The following is a 21,682-nucleotide window of genomic DNA, read 5'->3' on the forward strand; positions in this document are numbered from 1 at the left end:
GAAGTCTTTCCAACAAAGCAGGTTACAGCGGCTGGAGTTTTGGATCTCCTTTAAGCCTCTGATGTAATCAGGCAAAATGTTCGCTTCAAAAAGAGTACACAAACCTCACAACCTATCTCCCCAATTTCAAATGACACTTTTAACCCTCCGTGTTTCCTGCAGCCGTCACCCTAAGTCAACAGCTGGACTTAGCTGCAGGCCACAAGCTTAACTCTTGCAGAACATTTTAGCAATCTTCTAATGCTATGTTTGTCAACAGTGGCTTATTTCCTTTGTCTACTTATTAAAAGATCACTGAAATCTCGCTCACTAATTCAGTTTATTAAAATAAAGAGGAAAAAAACAATAAAGCAAAAGTCTTGCAAAGGAACTATTTAAGATAACCTTTCCCAGTTATGTGGCGTCTATGGCCCCGCTAAATGGCAACTTTTTTTCTCTGTCTCTCTCGTCTTTTCAATGTTTTCAGATTTATAAAAATAGGTTTTTCACTTGACCCTCATTTGCTGCTTTCTCTCTGCAAGCTGTAATGCCCTTCTCCTGAGTCTCTCGTGTTTTATCAGATGTTGCTTGTTTTTATGCTCTGTATGCTTTATGTACTTTGTGCTTTTTTCCTTTTCAAACTACTGTGGATGATTGTGGGTTTGGGTTCCCTGACAACCTGTCCTGCTCCTTTGTAAACCTCCTCTGGTGGGTAGAACACAGAGCAGCTGCTGTTTAATAAAGCAGCATCTCATTTCATTCCTTCCACATCCATCAAAATGTCTTTTCCTAGATCTGGCGTTCTTCCACTATTATTTGGTTAACTTGCCACCTACAAGTGATTTTTCATTTCTTGATTAGGGAAAGAATCTCTCAAGGGTGATGTTTTTCTTGTCGACTTGGAGACTACCAGCTTTCCTCCTAGAGACAAAGAGCTTGTGCCTTTGCCATTTTGATACCTATCCTGGCTCCAGCACCATGAAGCTACTGGCTTTGGTGAAAATTAGTGGTATTTGGAGAAAAATATCACATATTTAAGCTCATCTTGAGTTAAAAAAACAAAAGAAAAATTACATAGCCTAAATTGATGGACTGCTAAAATTAGTTACAGTAATAGCAATTCTGAATGTTTGTGTGTATATATTTTTCTTTACTTGTAAGAATCTCAAGTTATAGCATTCATGTATACACTCCCATTTATTTTTTCCTATCACTTTTAAGACACAAGCAAGAATTATTTTTCTCATTTTGTGGGTGGGCAAAATGAAGCGAGGCTAAGTGAGCAGAAATATAGTGACAGAGGAGGGAATAAATGTCTCCCGATTCGCAGCCTGCTGCCTCCAGTACTTTGAAGCTGCTGGCTTCTGTGAAACTTAGCGGTATTTGGAGGAAAATGTCACCATTAAAGCATACTATAGCTTCCACTGAACCAAAGGGAGTCTGTGTCTACCTTTGGGATGGAATGCAGTGATCTGTTTTTGAAAAGTCACATGGATCTGTAACTGTCAAAGAGGGCAATTTCTTTGATCACTCCAAGTGTCTGTTAACTGATTAGAAAGGGTTGTTAATAATACAGCAGGCGTGAGACGGCAGGCGATCTATTCCTAACTGTGCAATCCATTTGAGGGCTCGTTATTAAAACACTGTTAAATGCCTAAAATAAGAATATTGAGCGTTTTCAGACAACATCTATTGTAAGGCCTATGGATAACCAATTTTTTTTTTGAGGAGGTCAGCATTATACTAAAAAACATATATATTTAACCTTTTTTCCTAATTACAATACGTGTTCATAAAGTAAAAGTTTAGAACATACAAAGACGCAAAACCAAATTGACTGTGGTTCTACCACTTTGGTTTAATTATTTTTCAGATTTTTTAGTACGTGTACACACATAATTTTACAAAAATGGGTTTGTGGGTCTCTCAAGGGAACTTCAATAAATAGCATCCTTTTTCCACATCTGAAAAGTGAGAGAAAAGAGCCCGAAAGGAATATAGAGACCAAAATAATGTTTATTACTAAGAGAGGTTAGGCAGAGCAAGTGGCTTTATATCTGTTAGCCAAGTAAGCTTGCTAATAGGAAATTCCAGGATTACGCAGATTTCTCCATCTAGTCCCAGGTTGTTCCAAACAAAGACCTGAATGTAAAATGCAAAACTATAAACTCCTAGAAGATAACATAGGAGAAAATCTAGATGACCTTGGATTTGGCAATGACTTTTCAGATACAACGCCAAGGGCATGATCCATGAAAGAAAGAATTGATAAGTTGGACTTCATTAAAATTAAAAACTTCTTTGTGAAAGACAGTGTCAAGAGAATGAAAAAGTCATAGACTGGGAGAAAAATTTGCAAAAGACATAGCTGAGAAAGAACTGTCATCCAAATATACAAAGAACTCTTAAAACTCAATAATAAGAAAACAAACAACTAAATTAAAAAATGGGCCAAAGACCTGAATAGACTCCTCACCAAAGAAGACATACGGATGGCAAATAGGCATATGAACAGATAGTCCACCATCCTCCATCATATGTCATCAGGGAAATGTAAATTAAAACAACAATGGGATACCACTCACTTCACACCTATTAGAATAGCCAAAATCCACAACACTGACAACACCAAATACTGGCAAGGATGCGGAACGATAGGAATTCTTGTTCATTGCTAGTAGAAATGCAAAATGGCACAGCCACTTTGGAAGACAGTTTGGTGGTTTCTTATAAAACTAAGCATACTCTTACCATGTGGTCCAGCAATCACATTCCTTGCTATTTACCCAAAGGAGTTGAAAGCTTATGTCCACACAAAAACCTGCATGCATACATTTATAGCAGCTTTATTCACAGTTGTCAAAACTTGGAAGCAACCAAGATGTCCTTCAGTAGGTGAACGGATAAAGTGTAGTACATCTAGACAATGGCATATTATTCAGTGCTGAAAAGAAACGAGCTATTAAGCCATGAAAAGACATAGAGGAATCTTAAATGCATATTGCTAAGTAAGAGAAGCTAATCTGAAAAGGCTATATGTTGTGTGATTCCAAGAATATGACGTTCTGGAGAAGGCAAAACTATGGAGACAGTAAAAAAATATCAGTGGTTGCTGGGGGTTAGGGAGGAGAGAGGGATAAATAGGCAGAATACGAAGATTTTTTAGGGCAATGAAATTACTATGGTACTATAACGGTGGATACACAACATTATAAATTTTTCTAAACCCATAGAACGTACAACACCAAGAACGAACCCTAATGTCGGTTATGGCCTCTGGCTGATGATGTGCCAATTTAGGTTCATCAGTTGTAACAAATGTACAACTCTGGTGGGCGATGTTGATAATGGGAGAGACTATGCCTGTGCAGAGGTGGGCGTATAGTAGGGGAAATCTCTGTAACTTCTGCTCAGTTTTGCTGTAAACCTAAATCTACTCTAAAAAATAAAGTCTATTAAAAAAAATGCAAGAAAACATAATCCTGTGCTAAATTGGGTCATCCAAACTGTAAATATTCAAAGTAGAAATACATCAATGTTGTCTTACATAATCAAAAAGGACTTGATGGAGGAAGATGGACATTGTTTGACCCATGAAAGATGGATACACTTTGGCTGTGGGTCAAAAGAGGAATGGGATTAACAAAGGTGCAGCAGTATCTAAGACTCAGAGAACTTCATTATGTTTGTTCTCAGAGATAGTGGCACATCTCGGATTAGAACACTAGTCTAGTCCTCGGCTTTCTTCTTAAAGTGGCTTTGAAAAGTATATGTTGAACCTTCAGAACGGTACTGAGAGAATCCAGTTCAGTACCTTCGTCATTACAATAATTCTGCTTTTCTCCGTCTGTTCTTTGGACAATCTATGTTTTCCTGATATTTGTGACAAAATGCTGAAAATGGTAAGAATTGGAAAATTAAATCTAGCTAGTACTAGCAATTAGAAGAGTTACCTCTGTAGGAACTTAGCTTCAAATCTCACGAAGCAATTATGAATAACCCTTAATTAACAGTCATTTGAGCATATTTGTGGTAACCACTAAGTGATAACTCTGGCCTAATCTTTAGGGTTACACTACACAGTAAATAGCAGCTACAGTTACCAAGTATTTTGTGCAAGTTGATATATAAAGCGTACAGCAAAAATTACTGAAACCAAGAATATTAGCATCTAAAAAATGTTGTTTACCAGGGACTAGTATAAATTCTATGATAAAAAAGAGGACCCAATGCACTTTCACATTTATAATAATTGTTCTGATAAAATGTTGAATCAGCCATAATCATTTACATTCTTGGTACTTGAATATATTCTTGGTACTTGATTTCTCAGTACTTTTGATAATAACATATGCAACTGTGGAATTCTTTACCATTTACTACCTGTTTGTGCTATGCATAATGAAAAACCATTATATTAAATTGCCTCTGCAGCAGGGAAGTATTTTCTACTGGAATAAATTCTTGGAGTAGATTTCTGATTCATAAATAGGTAGGGAGGTGAAAAGATTCAGTTAGGATTAGGATTTTGAATTATGTTAGCCATTATTTTTTCTCCCTATTGGGAAATCTAAAACCTAAGACAAAGCTAGAATTTAGCAACTTCTATCACATAATCAGGACATTCTTCTTTGCATAGTAGCTAATCCCAAACCATCAGGGTGTGGACTAGGCTTTTCTTTTTTAATGGGTTTTCATTTTTAAAGTCACTATTATTTAACTTCAAAAAAATCAATTATTATTATCCTATCTTCTGCCTACATGGACAACAATTTACAAAATCTTTAAAACTCTGTCTTCATTTCTATGTGGTTTACCATCAAATGGTATATGTAACATATTACATTTAATATGTATATCAAAAGTGTTTCCTTTTGCCTTGTATTTTGGACCTAATTGTGATTTTATTAAACACGTTGGACCTTAGTCTTTTCCACCCCACATGTCTTGCTTATTGTTTGTTTGCTAATGTGACTTTCCCTCTCTGTATCAAACCCACTGAATGGGCGCTTATGAAATATTTAGCTCAAGCTCATTGGGTTTTTTTTTATCTTGCACTGTTTGATCATTCTATTGACAAATTTTCTTTGGATAATAAACATATCTATTTAAAGTTTTATGTTATGATAGTATGATATAACACATCTTGTTAATTTTCTAACAATCACTACGGTATTGAATAGCCTACCCTTTAGGATGTATTTATTTATGATATCATTATGGGTATCATAATAGTGCATGATTTTAGAAACATGTATAAAGGTTTGCACTTTTCCAAAAAGCTTTACTATAAATTCTATTATTTTTTTATTTTTTTGTTTATTGCAGTAACATTGGTTTATAACATTGTATAAATTTCAGGTGTACGTCATTATACTTCTATTTCTGCATAGATTACATCATGTTCACCACCCAAATACTAAATACAACCCATCACCACACACTTGTGCTGAATTATCCCTTTCGCTGTCCTCCCTCCCCTCTTCCCCTCTGGTAACCACCAATCCAATCTCTGTCTCTATGTGTTTGTTTGTTCTTGTTATTATCTACTACTTAATGAGGGAAATCATACGGTATTTGACCTTCTCCCTCTGGCTTATTTCACTTTGCATGATACCCTCAATGTCCATCCATGTTGTCACAAATTGCTGGATTTCATCGTTTCTTATGGCTGAGTAGTATTCCATTGTGTATAAATACCACATCTTCTTTATCCATTCGTCCCTTGATGGGCACTTAGGTTGCTTCCAAGTCTTGGCTATTGTGAATAACGCTGCAATGAACACAGGGGTGCATGTATCTTTACGCATTGGTGTTTTCAAGTTCTTTGGATAATATCCAGCAGTGGAATAGCTGGATCATATGGTAGTTCTATCCTTGATTTTTTGGGGAATCTCCATACTGTTTTCCATAGTGGCTGGACAAGTTTGCACTCCCACCAGCAGTGTATGAGAGTTCACTTCACTCCACATCCTCTCCAACACATGTTGTTTCCTTTCTTGTTAATTATAGCCATTCTGATGGGCATGAGGTGATATCTCATTGTAGTTTTGATTTGCATTTCCCTGATAGTTAATGATTTTGAACATCTTTTCATGTGTCTGGTGGCCATCTGTATATCTTCTTTGGAGAAATGTCTGTTCAGGTCTTTTGCCCATTTTTTAATTGGGTTGTTAGTTTTTTTGTTGTTAAGATGCATGTGTTCTTTGTATATTTTGGAGATTAACCCCTTATCCAATGTATGGTTTGCAAATATCTTCTCCCAATTGTTAGGTTGTCTTTTCGTTTTGTTGATGGTTTCTTTAGCTGTGCAGAAGCTTTTTAGTTTGATGTAGTCCCATTTGTTTATTTTTTCTATTGTTTCTCTTGCCTGGTCAGACATGGTGCTTGAAAATATGTTGCTAAGACTGATGTCAAAGAGCGTACTGCCTATGTTTTCTTCTAGAAGTTTCATAGTTTCAGGTCTTACATTCAAGTCTTTAATCAATTTGAAGGTAATTTTTGTGTATGGTGTAAGGTAAGGGTCTACTTTCATTTTTTTCACGTGGCTATCCAGTTTTCCCAACACCATTTGTTGAAGTGACTTTCCTTTCTCCATTGTATGTTCTTGGCTCGTTTGTCAAAGATTAGCTGTCCATAGATGTGTGGGTTTATTTCTGGGCTTTCGATTCTATCCCATTGATCTGTGTGTCTGTTTTTGTGCCAGTACCATGCTGTTTTGGTTACTATAGCTTTGTAGTATGTTTTGAAATCAGGGAGTGTGATACTTCCAGCTTTGTTCTTTTTTCTTGGTATTCCTTTAGCTATTTGGGGTCTTTTGTTGTTCCATATAAATTTTAGCATTCTTTGTTCTATTTCTGTGAAAAGTGTTGTTGGAACTTTGATAGGGATTGCATTGAATCTATAGATTGCTTTAGGCAGTATGGACATCTTAACTATGTTAATTCTTCCAGTCCAAGAGCATGAAATATCTTTCCACTTCTTTGTGTCTTCTTCAATTTCTTTCAGCAATGTTTTATAGTTTTCGGTGTACAGATCTTTCACCTCTTTGGTCAAGTTTATTCCTAGGTATTTTATTCTTTTTGTTGCAATTGTAAATGGGGTTGTATTCTTAATTTCTCTTTCTGCTACTTCGTTGTTAGTGTATAGAAATGCAACTGATTTTTGTATGTTGATTTTGTATCCTGCAACTTTACCATATTCGTTTATTACTTCTAAAAGATTTTAGTGGTTTCTTTAGGGTTTTCTATATATAAAATCATGCCATCTGCAAATAGTGAGAGTTTTACTTCTTCCTTTGCAATTTGGATCCCTTTTATTTCTTTTTCTTGCCTGATTGCTCTGGCTAGGACTTCCAGTACTATGTTAAATAGGAGTGGTGAGAGTGGGCATCCTTGTCTGGTTCCTGTTCTTAGAGGGATAGCTTTCAGTCTTTCACCATTGAGGATGATATTCACCGTGGGTTTGTCATATATGGCCTTTATTATGTTGAGGTACTTTCCTTCTATACCCATTTTATTCAGAGTTTTTATCATAAATGGATGTCAAATGCTTTCTCTGCATCTATTGAGATGATCACGTGATTTTTATTCTTCATTTTATTAATGTGGTCTATTACATTGATTGATTTATGAATGTTGAACCATCCCTGCATACCTGGAATCAATCCCACTTGATCATGGTGTATAATCATTTTAACATATTGTTGTATGCGATTTGCTAGTATTTTGTTGAGGATTTTTGCATCGATGTTCATCAGTGATATTGGTCTGTAATTTTCTTTTTTTGTATTTCCTTGTCTGCTTTTGGTATCAGGGTAATGTCAGCTTCGTAGAATGAGTTAGGGAGCTTTCCCCCCTCCTCCATTTTTTGGAAGAGTTTGAGAAGGATAGGTATTAAGTCTTCTTTGAATGTTTGGTAGAATTCACCAGGGAAGCCATCTGGTCCTGAACTTTTATTTTTGGGGAGGTTTTTGATTACTGTTTCGATCTCCTTACTGGTCATTGGTCTGCTCAAATTCTCTATTTCTTCTTGATCCAGTTTTGGAAGGTTGTATGATCCTAAGAATTTATCCATTTCTTCCAGATTGTCGAATTGGTTGGCATATAGCTTTTCATAGTATTCTCTTATAATCTTTTGTATTTCTGAGGTGTCTGTTGTAATTTCTCCTCTTTCATTTCTGATTTTACTTATTTGAGCCTTCTCTCTTTTTTTGTTGGTGAGTCTAGCTGAAGGTTTGTCAATTTTGTTTATCTTTTCAAAGAACCAGCTCTTGGTTTTATTAATTTTTTATATTGTTTTTTTAGTCTCTATTTCATTTATTTCTGCTCTGATTTTTATTATTTCCCTTCTTCCACTGATTTTGGGCTTTGTTTGTTCTTCTTTTTCCAGTTCCTATAGGTGCATTGTTAGATTGTTTATTTGAGATTTTTCTTGTTTGTTGACATTAGCCTGTTTTGTTATAAACTTCCCTCTTAGAACCGCTTTTGCTGTATCCCACAAATTCTGGCATGTCGTGTTTTCATTTTCATTTGTCTTCAGGTATTTTTTGATTTCTTCTTTGATTTCGTCATTGACTCAATTGTTGTTCAGTAGCATTTTGTTTAATCTCCAAGTATTTGTGGCTTTTCTGATTTTCTTCCTATAGTTGATTTCTAGTTTCATACCATTGTGGTCAGAAAAGATATTTGGTATTATTTCAATCTTCTTAAATTTATGGAGACTTGTTTTGTGGCCTAATATGTGATCAATCCTGGAGCATGTTCCATGTGCATTTGAAAAGAACGTGTATTCTTCAGTTTTTGGATGGAATGCTCTGTATATATCTACTAGGTCCATCTGTTCTAGTGTGTCATTTAAGGCCAATGTTTCCTTATTGATCTTCTCTTTGGATGATCTATCCATTGGTGTAAGTGGAGTGTTAAAGTCCCCTACTATTATTGTGTTACTGTCTATTTCTCTTTTTATGTCTGTTAATAATTGCTTTATATATTTAGGTGGGTGCATAGAGATTTACAAGTGTTATATCCTCTTGTTGGATTGCTCCCTTGATCATTATGTAATGCCCTTCTTTGTCTCTTTTTACAGTTTTTGTTTTAAAGTCTATTTTGTCTGATATGAGTATTGCTACCCCAGCTTTATTTTCATTACCATTTGCATGGAGTATCTTTTACCATCCCTTCACTTTCAGTTTGTGAGTGTCTTTAGGTCCGAAGTGTGTCTCTTGTATGCAGCATGTATATGGGTCTTGTTGTTTTATCCAACCAGCCACCCTATGCCTTTTAATTGGAGCATTTAGTCCATTGATGTTTAAAACCTTACTATAAATTCTTTAAGGGCATTCTCTAATTAGTTAATCCTGTATATATTCTACAAGACACTAACTTCATACTGGGAAAATTAAGGGATCATTTTCAGGAAAATCAAATTTTGGTCTACATAAATTAGCTTTCATGACAATACTGAAAGTGATTTCTCTGTGTAGTGCAAGTGTGATTGAAAAAATGACAATTGCATCCTAGCTGTATACGACATAGAATTCTTGTAAAGTTGTTCTTTGGTTTGTAATTGTAGTGTTGTTTCTCTGTCTTTTTGATTCACTGTCAATATCATTACTCAAAATAACAACAATGAAACCAACCACATTCCCATTGGGCATAATTAAGTCTGCCATTGTAGTTTATGAACATGTTACAACAATGCCGTATCTTTTACTGTTGTGATTCATCAAGTACCTGTTTATAGTTCTGTCATTTCTTTCATTATATGTTAGCTTTTGAGTAAATTTCTGTCATTTATTCTACAACCAAGACTAACCCAGTGAGGTGGTTTGGAAGCAACCATTCTTTCAGAACTGATAGCTTGGCTTTGTTCTAGGACATTAGTTGGTGACATTTTTTGCAATAAATGTTTTATTACTCTTGGGTGATGTTGTTGAAGTTTGATTAAAAATCAAGGACCCTGTCAAATAAAGAGGGCTTTCTATGGGGCTGAAAATAGAGTATGTTACCCAGGAAGCTTAAGATAAAGCATAAACTCTTTGGGAACAGATTAGAATCATGTTGCGTGAGTTAAAATCATGTGTTATATGAAAGTTACAAGAAGATAAGAGTGTCTGTTTGAATGAAATGTTTGAGGACAATCAGTCTAGTGTGTGTATATTCTACAAACTCATGTTTGTGTGAAATATAAGGTTTTAGAAACTTTGTAACAATTCTCCACAGTATACATGTCAGCAACACTACTGCCTATGGATAGAAGAGAGAATGAATTCAATAGCTTTGCCTCAGGTCGGCCACCTAACACAGAAGTTGGTGATTAAGAAAACATTTTTAACGTCTTACCTTTAAGAAGGATCTGTGCTAATTTCCTCATTTTTCATATCATCTTTAGATGCTGCCCAAGATGATTAATTCAGGGCTGGAAATTTAACTATGTAATTTAAAGCCATAGAGGCAACCACTGGGCTAACTCAAATAAGTAATATAAGGTGAAGGGGAGACAGAAAGAGGAAGTAAGGTAGGTGCCCAAACTCCTCATCTCTCATGGTGAGGAAACAAGGGGAACTTTTAGGCCTTTATAAGTAAAGAGAGACAAATAAACGTATTATGAAGAAGGTAACCAGTAAAATAACTGAAAATAAAAACTGTTGAAATACCTGTTTTTAGGAGTATGGGGCAAGAAGGTCAGATTTGAGCAAAAAGACCTTACTTTTTCACTCTTAACTTTCATATTGTTTGAATTTATTTTTTCATGTGTATCTTGTATCTTTAGAAAACAAACTCTCCTTTGTGTTTCTATTCCCCATTCTCATGGTCTATACGTTTTATATTCACATGAAGCTTTACCCAAATCTCAAATCGCTTAAATCCTTCCATCTTTCTATAAAAATGAGCCATCTTGTATGACCTCCAGAGCATTTTCACTGGGTTTTGTGCCCATGCCAGTCGTCTGGGTGGGACCGTCTACACTGTGCCTACACTGGCAGTTTGAGGGCTTATTGGAATAAAATAGCTGTTATAGAATATGGTTCCAAAGGTTAGAACAAAGACCTTCATGCAAATGTAAGAAGAAGAGAACAGTCAGAGTTGTTCAAAGATGGGATAAATTACTTAGAGAGGGGCTGAAGACCTGTCACTGGAAGGTTCAGCTTAGGGTCCGTGGCATTACCATCATTCATACAGTGGAAAGTGAGATAAAATTGTGGCTGAATTTCTGCCTTATCCAGGTACAAGGCACATGCAGGGAATCTTGTCTTTTTTTCTTTCGATATGTAGAAGAGGATGGAGTGCACAGCCTCTAGGGTAGTGTTTCTCCATGTATCATCCATAGACCCCCTAAATGAGAATCAATGTGGAATGTTTGGAAGTTTCTGGGCCCCCAAATGTACACGTACATTCCTCAGAACCTTTTGAGTCCTGGGAATCTTAACTTTTAATAAGCTCCCCCAGGTGGTTCTGGTGGCTGCTAAGGTGTGAGAGTCTGTGCGTGAAAAGCAGAAACACACAAAATTTGTGCCAGATAAATATACTTCAAGAATGTGGCTCTTACGTGACCATCACAATGTGTGCAATGAAATAGCGTCTGGGGAGGAGAAGGTCAATGCCAAGATTTAAAAAAAAATTGTGTCCATTGTTTTTTTATAGTTTTATCTCCTCTCTTCATTTGACATTATTTTCCTTTCACTTCATGCTATAGCGGTAGTGATGAATGCTGATGAGGCAATAGTTAACCAAACCCCAGGCATTCATTTTCAGGTACTTATTTGAAACCAGAACAGCACTTAACAGCACTGACTTACCTGTTTGGGAGATTAACTAATTAAAAGCTTAAGCAAGACAGTTTTTTTTTTTTTTTTCCCCACCTAAACTGGTTAAGAGGAAGGAAATTAAAAAAAAGAATTTTACCTTCTGGTATTTTTCTGCCATGATTTTATAGTCTTAAAATACGGAGGGTGTTTTTGATTTCTCTGTTTTGAAAAATAGGATGGCAGATTCATATGAAATGGTGGGGGAGGCACAATTGCAAAATAAGTCATATGTATTTAGCCATATTTATTTAAAAAGATGCGGTAGATGGGGGCAATGTTTTAGACAAATTATCCAGATGATTAAGGGAAAACAAAGAAAAATTGTAAGTTTCATTGGCTAGGTATATTTTTTGTACTGTCTCAAACCAATATACTTTGTGGACTGTAAATTTTAGTCCAAATTATCATTGGTCTAATAAGAGAGATTAATGAGCTATGTGCTATAGGACAAGTAATCACTCTATTGATGATTCAAAAAGAAATGCCACCATCTTGTTGTTGATACAGTGAGAGAAGATTTATTTTATTTCTTTTTTCTTTTTTTTCTAGCTTGAGACAACCATCAAATCAAACCTCAGTATATTTTCCACAGTCTCACCCTTGGCCAGGTCAGTATTGAAAATGTGTCTTCCTGAGAGCCGTTGTTGCACTTGGGTGCCCGTTTACTTTTGACGCTGTGTAGCGATACATCAAAACCATCTTTTTTAAAGCAAAATCCATTTCAAATGAGTCTCCTATCTTTAAAAGTTTCCAGCCATCTTAACAGCCTAAGAAAAACTGAAATACCTGCTATGGACGGCAAGATTTTGGCTAAATTTCACAGATTATTAATCTTATGATGTTCACTCATATACTCCAGGTAGTTTGGTTGCACTTTCCCTTTTCAAATGCGCTTTTAAACTGTGTAATGTCGCTCCGCTGTCTCCGCAGAGCTGGCTGTGATATCGTTGTGTGTGAAATGATCCTGTTTATAGTTGGATGTCATCTTGTTAAATCTGGGACGTGATTAGGGGTTTTTCTGGTTTGAGAAACACGTTACGATATTGTGACTATTGCCATTCATTATGTAGATTATACCTCTTTTTTCTTTTCCTTTGAAATGAAAAGATGAGGGCTTTTAAAGTTATTCTTTAAGATGGTATGTGCTCTTTAGTAGAATCTGAAATGTAACTGTAATAAATATTCATCTAATCTACAGGACTTGCACACGGAGTTTATCACCATTTCAATTTCAAGCTTTCATTATATGCCGTTAGCACTGTCACATTGGACTGGCTCATTTTTCGCCCTTTGATAGTGACAACAAAAGATCTAGACTCTTTTTATATTTTGTAGTTATGTTCAGGCTTAGTAAAAAATCTTATAATATTCATTCATTCACGCATGCTTGTCTCATGGGGTAAGGTAACCGTATCATTTGCTTCAGTTCTCTTCCTTTTCTTGTTTAAATTCTGAAGCTCTTCTATTTCTAAATTCATTTTCTTTGGTACATCCAATTCTCTCCAGTACTCCCAGGAACAGCTGTGGGTGGTGATGGGCGATGTGTGGAGATAGTGATTCCGCGCTCTGCACATCTCCCCGAGCAGTTTTATAAAATACGGGAAAGTACAGGAGAGCTCTGTGGCAGATGGACTTTCAAATAGTATTCACCAAAATCTTTCCCTTTCATATCAAGAAACTTGAGCTATATACCCTACTTAGTATGCTGACATTTCACGGTTGACATCCTCATATATTTTCCCTTTCACTTGATGGGCAGGGATGGGAATTGGGGTGCCCTTTTCAAACAAAACAAGCTTTCGTTTTTAGCATCTGTGAGTGTTGACTACAACAAATCTATTTGGCTGAATTCTACTTGTTTTCTAAATTCCTATGCTGTACACCTAATGAAGTGACTACCAAGTGTTGGAAAAATGCTAGATAGTTCTCTAAGTGTTCCTTACCAGCTTGGCTCAACAATTGCGATATTCGAATATATATTTAGTTTAGAAATTGTTAAGAAAGGAATTTTATGCCATCTTTCCTTTCTTTTTCTCTCCAATAGTTTGAGTATTTGTTTTATTGATTTCAAAACGTCACAGACATTGGTGCTAAAAGAACTGTTGAACAGTCTGATGATATCAGATACCGTGTTTAAAAAATCTTGACCTTGGAAAGCATTATCTAGTTTAATTTAGGTCCTGTGCTTTGAACTTATTTTTACTTTGTACTCAGGAATAATTAGATGACCAAGCAGTTTTCCCAAATGGAAAAAATGTTTTGCCAAAGAGATAGGGAATTGCACCTACGTTTTCATCTTCTTTACACAAGGCAGTTTCAAATATCAAAAACTTTCAGCAGAAATATCACATCCTTGTTCTCAGTCCTGCAGTAAATTTGGTTACGGAAAATTTAATACAGTCTGTGTGGAGAGTCTGGAGATAAGTAAGTGTGTTGTTTCCTCTTGGGTAACTCTAAATTGTTTTCTTTAAACTTGTGATTTAGCAGGTAATCCTCTAGGTGAACCTTGGCAATCTGGTTACACTGTGACGCCAGGCCCTCTGAAAACAGCAGGTGATTGGCTAGCTGCCTCACCATGTCCAGCTCTGGGCCTGGGGGAAAGAGACACGTGAACGTTTATGATGAATTTTAGTGTGAGGTTTATTTAGATTGGAAAGTAACCATGAATGGTCAGAAGAGAAGTTTGGGGTTTAGGACCCATTAGTGAGTGGCAGTTTCGAAAATTTCATTTGTACAGGTAACCCCTGGTACCACCTCTCCTGCTTATTTGAAGGGGAGACAAATGCTTATGAAAGATTTAAGATTAACCTGTAGAAACAGAAAAATCTGTCCTCTGAGAAATAGAAAAGAATCTGTGATAGGGAAGGGTTCAAAACCAATGACCCTAACCATTTTGTGGCAGTAGAAAGTGGGCTTTGTTAGAAGTGATTGGGCACAGCAGGGGCAGGTTGTTATTTGTAAGAGTAGCTAACAGTTTTAGGTTCACAATTATACGCCAGACGCTGGCTCAGATGCTTCGTGTGTATAATCACATTTTATCCTTTTAACTATGTAAGGTAGAAACTATTATTTCTTTTGTTACACTAGTGAGAGAATTGAGACTCAGAAAGATAATTGTAGAAGACAGAGTGATGGCTCCCCCAAATATGTGGCTTCCCCACATCCTAATCCCTGGAACTCATGAATATGTTGTTTTCCCAGGAAAATGAGGCTTTTCAGATGTGATGAAGGTTGAGGGCCTTGGGATCATCCTGGCTTATCTGGATGGGTCCATCCTCATCACATGAATCCTTAAAAGGGGGAGCACTTTTCCTGGCTGTAGTCAAAGATGCAGATGTGATGATAGAAGAGGGGTCAGAGAGATGAGAAATTATGGCTTTGAAGATGGAAGAAGGGGGCCATAAGCCAAGGAATTCAGGCACCCTATAGAAATTGGAAAATGCAAGGAAACGCATTCTCCCCTAGAGACTTCAGACAGTGTCTTAGTTCATCTAGGCTGCTATAACAAAATACCACAGGCTGGGTGGCTTATAAATGACAGAAATGTATTTCTTATTGTTCTGAAGGCTGGAAGTCCAAGATCAGGGTGCCAGCATGGTCAAGTGAAGGGCCTGTTCCAGGTTCCAGACTTCTTGTTGTATCCTCATATGGCAGAAGAGTCTAGAGAGCTCTGTGGGGTTTCTTTTATAACAGCACTAGTCCTATTTATAAGGGCTTCACTCATATGATCTAAGCACCTCCCAAAAGCTCTGCCTCATTGATTGCATCACATTGGGCATTAGAATTTCCATATATGAATTTTGGGAGGACACAAACGTTCAGACCTTAGCAGAAAGGAACAGAGCATTGCAAATATCTTGATTTTAGTACAATGAGACCCATGTCAGACTTATAACTCCAAGAACTGTAAGATAATAAATTAGTGTTGTTTTAAGCCACTATATTTATAGTAATTTGTTAAAACAACAGTAGAAAATTAAGACAGTAAGATTATTTGTATTTATAGAAGGCCTGAGAAAGCCTCAGAATCCTTAGCAGGGCTGACAGAATGCATTTCTCTTCCGAAGCCAGTCAGTAAAGACTAGAGGAGGTGACTGCTACTACAAATGTGAAGAGAGCAACTCAATACTTGAAGAAACAATGAAAAATCAAGGAAACATGACACCACAAAAGGATCACAATAATTTTCCAGTAACCAATCCCAAAGACATGAGTATCTGCAATTTATCTGACAAAAAAATAAAAATAGCTGGGTTAAGAAAGCTCTGTGAACCCCCTAAAATCCCAGAAACACAAAACACAGAAAGACAATTCAACAAAATTAGGAAAACAATACAGGAACAAAATGAGAAGTTTAACAAAGATAAAAAGAATAAAGAAGAACCAAACAGAAATTCTGGAGCTGAAGAATATAATGAACGGAAGGAAAAATACATTACAGAACATTAATAACAGAATGGATCAAGCATAAGAAAGAGTCTGCAAAATAAAAGACAGAAGCTTTGAAATTATCCGGTCACAGGAGAACAAAGAAAAAAGGATGAAAAAGAGTGAAGAAGGCCTGTGGAAACACTGGGCACCATCAAGACAAGCAATCTGCAAATTATTGGACTCTTAGAAGGAGAAGAGAGGGAGCAGGGCATGGAAAAAGCTTCTTTAAAGAAATAATGGCTGAGAACATCCTAAATTTGGGGATAGATTTGGATATCCAAGTTCATGAAGCTTATTGGTCCTCAAAAAAACTAAACGTTAAGAGATCTTCTCCAAGATACATTATAATAAAACTGTCAAAAATAAAAGACAGAGAAAATCTCAGAGGCAACAGGAGAAAAGAAGCTTGTCACTTACATGAGAATCCCCACAAGACTATCAGTAGATTTCTCAGCAGAAACCTTATAGGCCAGGAGAGAGTAGGATGATATATTGAAAGTACTGAAAGAAAAAAACTGCCAACAAAGAATACTTTATCTCACAAAGTGGTCCTATGAACCTAATGAGGAAATCTGTGACTTAATATAAGAGGAAAATTGTGACATCAAAAACATAAAAAGAGGGAAGAGTAACGGAGTAGAGTTTTTGTATGTGATCAAAGTTAAATTGTTATCAGCATAAAATAGACTTTTAGGTCTATAAGGTATTTTATGTAAGTCTCATGGTAACCACAAAGCAAAACCTACAATGGATTCACAAAAGATGAAGAGAATCAATGTATACCACTATGGAAAATCATCAATTCACAAAGCAATACAGCAAGAGAGAAAGAAAGGAACAAGGGAAATACAAAACAGCCAAAAAACAATTAATAAGATGGCATTAGTATGTCCTTATCTATCAATAATTACTCTAAATGTAAGGGATTAAATTATCCAATCAAAAGGCATAGAGTTGGGGCCGGTTCCGTGGCTTAGCGGTTAAGTGCACGCACTCTGCTAGTGGCGGCCCAGGTTCGGATCCCTGGCGGGCACCCACGCACCACTTCTCCGGCCATGCTGAGGTGGCGGCGTCCCACATACAGCAACTAGAAGGATGTGCAACTATGACATACAACTATCTACTGGGGCTTTGGGGAAGAAAAGGAGGAGGACTGGCAATAGATGTTAGCTCAGAGGCAGTCTTCCTCGGCAAAAAGGAGGAGGATTGCCATGGATGTTAGCTCAGGGCTGATCTTCCTTGGGGGGGAAAAAAAAGGCATAGAGTTGCTGAATGGATAAAAAAACAAGATCCTACTATATGCTGCCTACAAGAGACTAACTTCAGAATTAAGGACGCACATAGGCTCAAAGTGAAGAGATGGAAAGATATTCCATGCAAGTGGAAACCAAAAGAGAGCAGAGGTAACTATATTTATATCCAACAAAATAGACTTTAAGACAATGATTGTAATCAGAGACAAAGAAGGTCATTATATAATGACAAATGAGTCAAATTATCAACAGGATATACCAATTATGAATATATATATACATCCACCATTGGAGCACCTAAACATATTAAGCAAATATTAACAGATCTAAAGGGAGAAATGGACAACAAGACAGTAATACTAAGGCATTTCAATACCCTGCTTTCAACAATGGGTAGATTATCCAGAGAGAAAATTGACGAGGAAGTGTTGGACTTGAACTATCCTTTAGATCAAATGGACTTAACAGACATATACAGGACATTCCTTCCCACAGCAGCAGAATACACATTATTCTAAAGCACACATGGAACATTCCAGGGTAGGTTACACGTTAGATCACAAAACAAGTCTTATCATTTAAAAAGATCAAAATCATACCAAGTATTTTTCCTGACCACAAAGGTTTGAAACTAGAAATCAATATCAGTAGGAAAACTGTAAAAGTCACAAATATGTGGAGGTTAAACAATACACTCCTGAACAACCAATGGGTCAAAGATGAAATAAAAAAAAATATTGAAACAGACAAAAATGGAATAACAATATATCAAAACTTATGGGATGCAGCAAAAGCAATTCTAAGATGGAAATTCATAGTGATGAATGACTATGTTAAGAAAAAATAAATATCTCAAATAAACAACCTAACATCACACCTCAAGGAACTAGAAAAACAACAACAAACTAAGCCAACAGTTAGCAGAAGGAAGGAAATAACAAAGATTAGGGCAGTAATAAATGAAATAGAGAGCAGAAAAACAATAGAAAAGATCAACAAAACTAAGAACTAGTTTTTTAAAAAGATGAACAAAATTGATAAACCTGTAGCTAGACTCATTAAAAAAAGAGAAGACTCACTAAATAAAACTAGAAACGAACAAAGAGATATAAAATATGATACTGCAGAAATACAAAGGATCATAAGAGACTACTTTGAACAATTATATGCTAAGAAATTGGATAATCTAGGAGAAATGGACAAATTCCCCAAACATGCAACCTACCTGGACTGAATCATAAAGAAATAGAAAATCTGAACAGACCAGTAATGAGTAAAGAGATTGAATCAGTAACCAAAAATCCTCCCAACAAAGAAAATTCTTGAGCCAGATGGTTTCACTGGTGAATTCTACTAAACATTTACAGAAGAATTAATGCAATCCTTCTCAAACTCTTCCCAAAAATCGACGGGGAGGGAACCCTCTCAAACTCATTTTACGAGGCTACCATTACCCCGATACCAAAGCCAGATAAGGACACTTCAAAAAAAGAAAACTATATTCCTGATGAATATAAATGCAAAATTTTTTATCTAAATACTAGCAAACTGAATTCAACAGCATATTAAAAGGATCATACACAATGATCAAGTAGGCTTTATCCCTAAGATACAAGGATGGTTCGACATATGCAAATCAATAAATTTGATACACCACATTAATAGAATGAAAGCTAAAAATCATATGATCATCTCAATAGATGCAGAAAAAGCATTTGAAAGAATTCAACATCTTTCATGATAAAAACTGTCAACAAATTGGGAATAGAAGGAACATACCTCAACATAATAAAGGCCATATATGACAAACCCATAGCTAACATCATACTCGACAGTGAAAGGCCAAAAGCTTTTCCTCTAAGATCAGAAACAAGACGAGTGCCCACTCTCACCACTGCTGTTCAACTAGTACTGGAAGTCCTAGCCAGAGCAATCAGCAGATAAAGAAATAAAAGGCATCCAAGTCAGAAAAGAAGAAGTAAAATTGTTTCTGCTGGCAGATGACATGATCTGATATATAGAAAACTCTAAAGACTCCTCCAAATAGCTGTTAGAACTAATAAATAAATTCAGTAAGGTTGCAGGATAGAAAATCAACACACAAAAAATGCATTTCTATACACTAACAATGAACTATCTGAAAAATAAATTTAAAAAAATCCGATTTACAGTTGCATCATAAACAATAAAATACTTAGCAATAAATTTAACCAAGGAAGTGAAAGATCTGTCCACTGAAAACTGTAAGACTTTGATGAAAGAGATTGCAAAAGACACAAATAAATGTGAATTTACCCCATGTTCATGGATCGGGAGAATTAATATGTTAAAATGTCCATACTACTCAAAGCAATATACAGATTCAATGCAATCCCTATCAAAATTCTAATAGTAGTTTTCACAGAAATAGAACAAACAATTCTAAAATTCATGTGGAATCACAAAAGACCCTGAATAGCCAAAGCAATCCTAAGAAGAACAAAGCTGGAGGCATCCCATTTCCTAATTTCAAACTGTATTCCAAAACTATGGTAATCAAAACAGTATGAAACAGGGGCTGGCCCCATGGCTAGTGGTTAAGTTTAGCGTGCTCTGCTTTGGTGGCCCGGATTCTGTTCCCAGGTGCAGACCTGCACAGCTCATTGGTGGCCATGCTGTGGAGGCATCCCCCATGCAAAATAGAGGAAGATTGGTACAGATGTTAGCTCAGGGTGAATCTTTCTCAAGCAAAAAGGGGAAGATTGGCAACAGATGTTAGCTCAGGGCGAGTCTTCCTCTGCAAAACAAAAACAAAACAGTATGAAACTGGTATAAAAATAGACACATAGACCAACGGAACAGAACAGAGAGCCCAGAAACAAACTATCTCATATGTGATCAACCATATTTGACAAGGGAGCCAAGAATACTCGATAGGGAAAGAATAGTCTCTTCATTAATCAGTGTTGTGAAAACTGGATAATCACATGCAGAAGACTGATACTGGACCCCTATCTTACATCACTCAAAAAAAATTAACTCAAAAGAAAGACTTAAACATGAGACCTGAAACCTAAATCTCCTAGAATAAAACAGGGAAAAAGCTCCTTTATGTTGGTCTTGGCAACAATTTTTGGTTACGACAACAAAAGCACAAACAACAAAAGCAGAAATTAGTAAGTGGGACTACCTTAAACTAAAAAGCTTCTGCACAGCAAATGAAATAATTAACAAAATGAAAATACAACCTATTTATTGGGAGAAAATATTTACAAACCATCTATGTAATACGGGGTTAACATCCAAAATATGTAAGAAACTCCTAAACTCAATAGCAAAAAAACAACAATCTGATTAAAAAGTGAGCAGGGGACTTGAATAGACATTTTTCCAAAGAAGACATACAAATGACTAACAGGGACACAAAAAGATGCTCAACTTCACTAATCATCAGAGAAATGCATGTCAAACCACAGTGAGATATCACCTCACATCTGTTAGAATGACTATAATGAAAAAGAGATAAGTGTTAGTGAGGATGTGGAGAAAAGGGAACCCTCTGGCACTCTTGGTGGGGATGTCAGCTGGCACAGCCACTGTGGAAAACAGTATGTAGGTTCCTCAAAACTCCTAAATAGAAGTACTATATGTTCCAACAATTCCGCTTCTCTTGATTTATGGCCAAAGCTAATGAAATCAGGATCTTGAAGAGATATCTGTATTCTTATGTTCCTTGCAGTATTATTCCCAATAGCCAAGACATGATACCATCCTAAGTGTCCATCTACCAATGAATGGGTAAAGAAGATGTGGCATATATATATAATATGTAATGAGATATTTTTATATGTAATATATAAATAATATATAATATAATATATATAAATATAGATATATTTATATGTAATGCGATATTATTCAGCCATGAGAAAGATAGATTTCTGCCATTTGTGAAAACATGGATGGAACTTGAGGGCTTTATGGTAAGTGAAATATCAGACGAAGGAAGACAAATTCTGCATGATCTCACCTGTATGTGAAATATAAAAAAAACAAACTCAGAGCAGAGAGTAGAACGGTGGCTGCCAGGGGCTGGGGGATGGGGAAAATGGGAAGATGTTGGTCCAAGTGTACAAACTTCCAGTTATAAGATGACTGGTTCTGGGGATATGATGTACAGCATAGTGACTATAATTAACAATTTTATATTATATACTTGAAAGTTTCTATG

At 36.1% G+C, this 21,682-nt stretch overlaps 2 long non-coding RNA genes across 3 annotated transcripts in view; one reads left to right on the top strand and one right to left on the bottom strand.

The window, feature by feature from the left end:
* Positions 1-21,682, top strand: part of LOC131396592 (uncharacterized) — a 90,564-nt gene that overhangs the window by 13,669 nt on the left and 55,213 nt on the right. For both annotated transcript variants that reach the window (XR_009216590.1, XR_009216591.1), the window contains exon 2: positions 12,338-12,396. This is a non-coding gene — a long non-coding RNA (uncharacterized LOC131396592). The remainder of the gene's footprint in view (positions 1-12,337; positions 12,397-21,682) is intronic.
* Positions 1-21,682, bottom strand: part of LOC131396591 (uncharacterized) — a 36,272-nt gene that overhangs the window by 13,589 nt on the left and 1,001 nt on the right. Inside the window, exon 2 of the long non-coding RNA XR_009216589.1 lies at positions 20,103-20,248. This is a non-coding gene — a long non-coding RNA (uncharacterized LOC131396591). The remainder of the gene's footprint in view (positions 1-20,102; positions 20,249-21,682) is intronic.

The sequence above is a fragment of the Diceros bicornis genome, chromosome 33 (assembly GCF_020826845.1).
Source record: "Diceros bicornis minor isolate mBicDic1 chromosome 33, mDicBic1.mat.cur, whole genome shotgun sequence".
Lineage (NCBI taxonomy): Eukaryota > Metazoa > Chordata > Mammalia > Perissodactyla > Rhinocerotidae > Diceros > Diceros bicornis.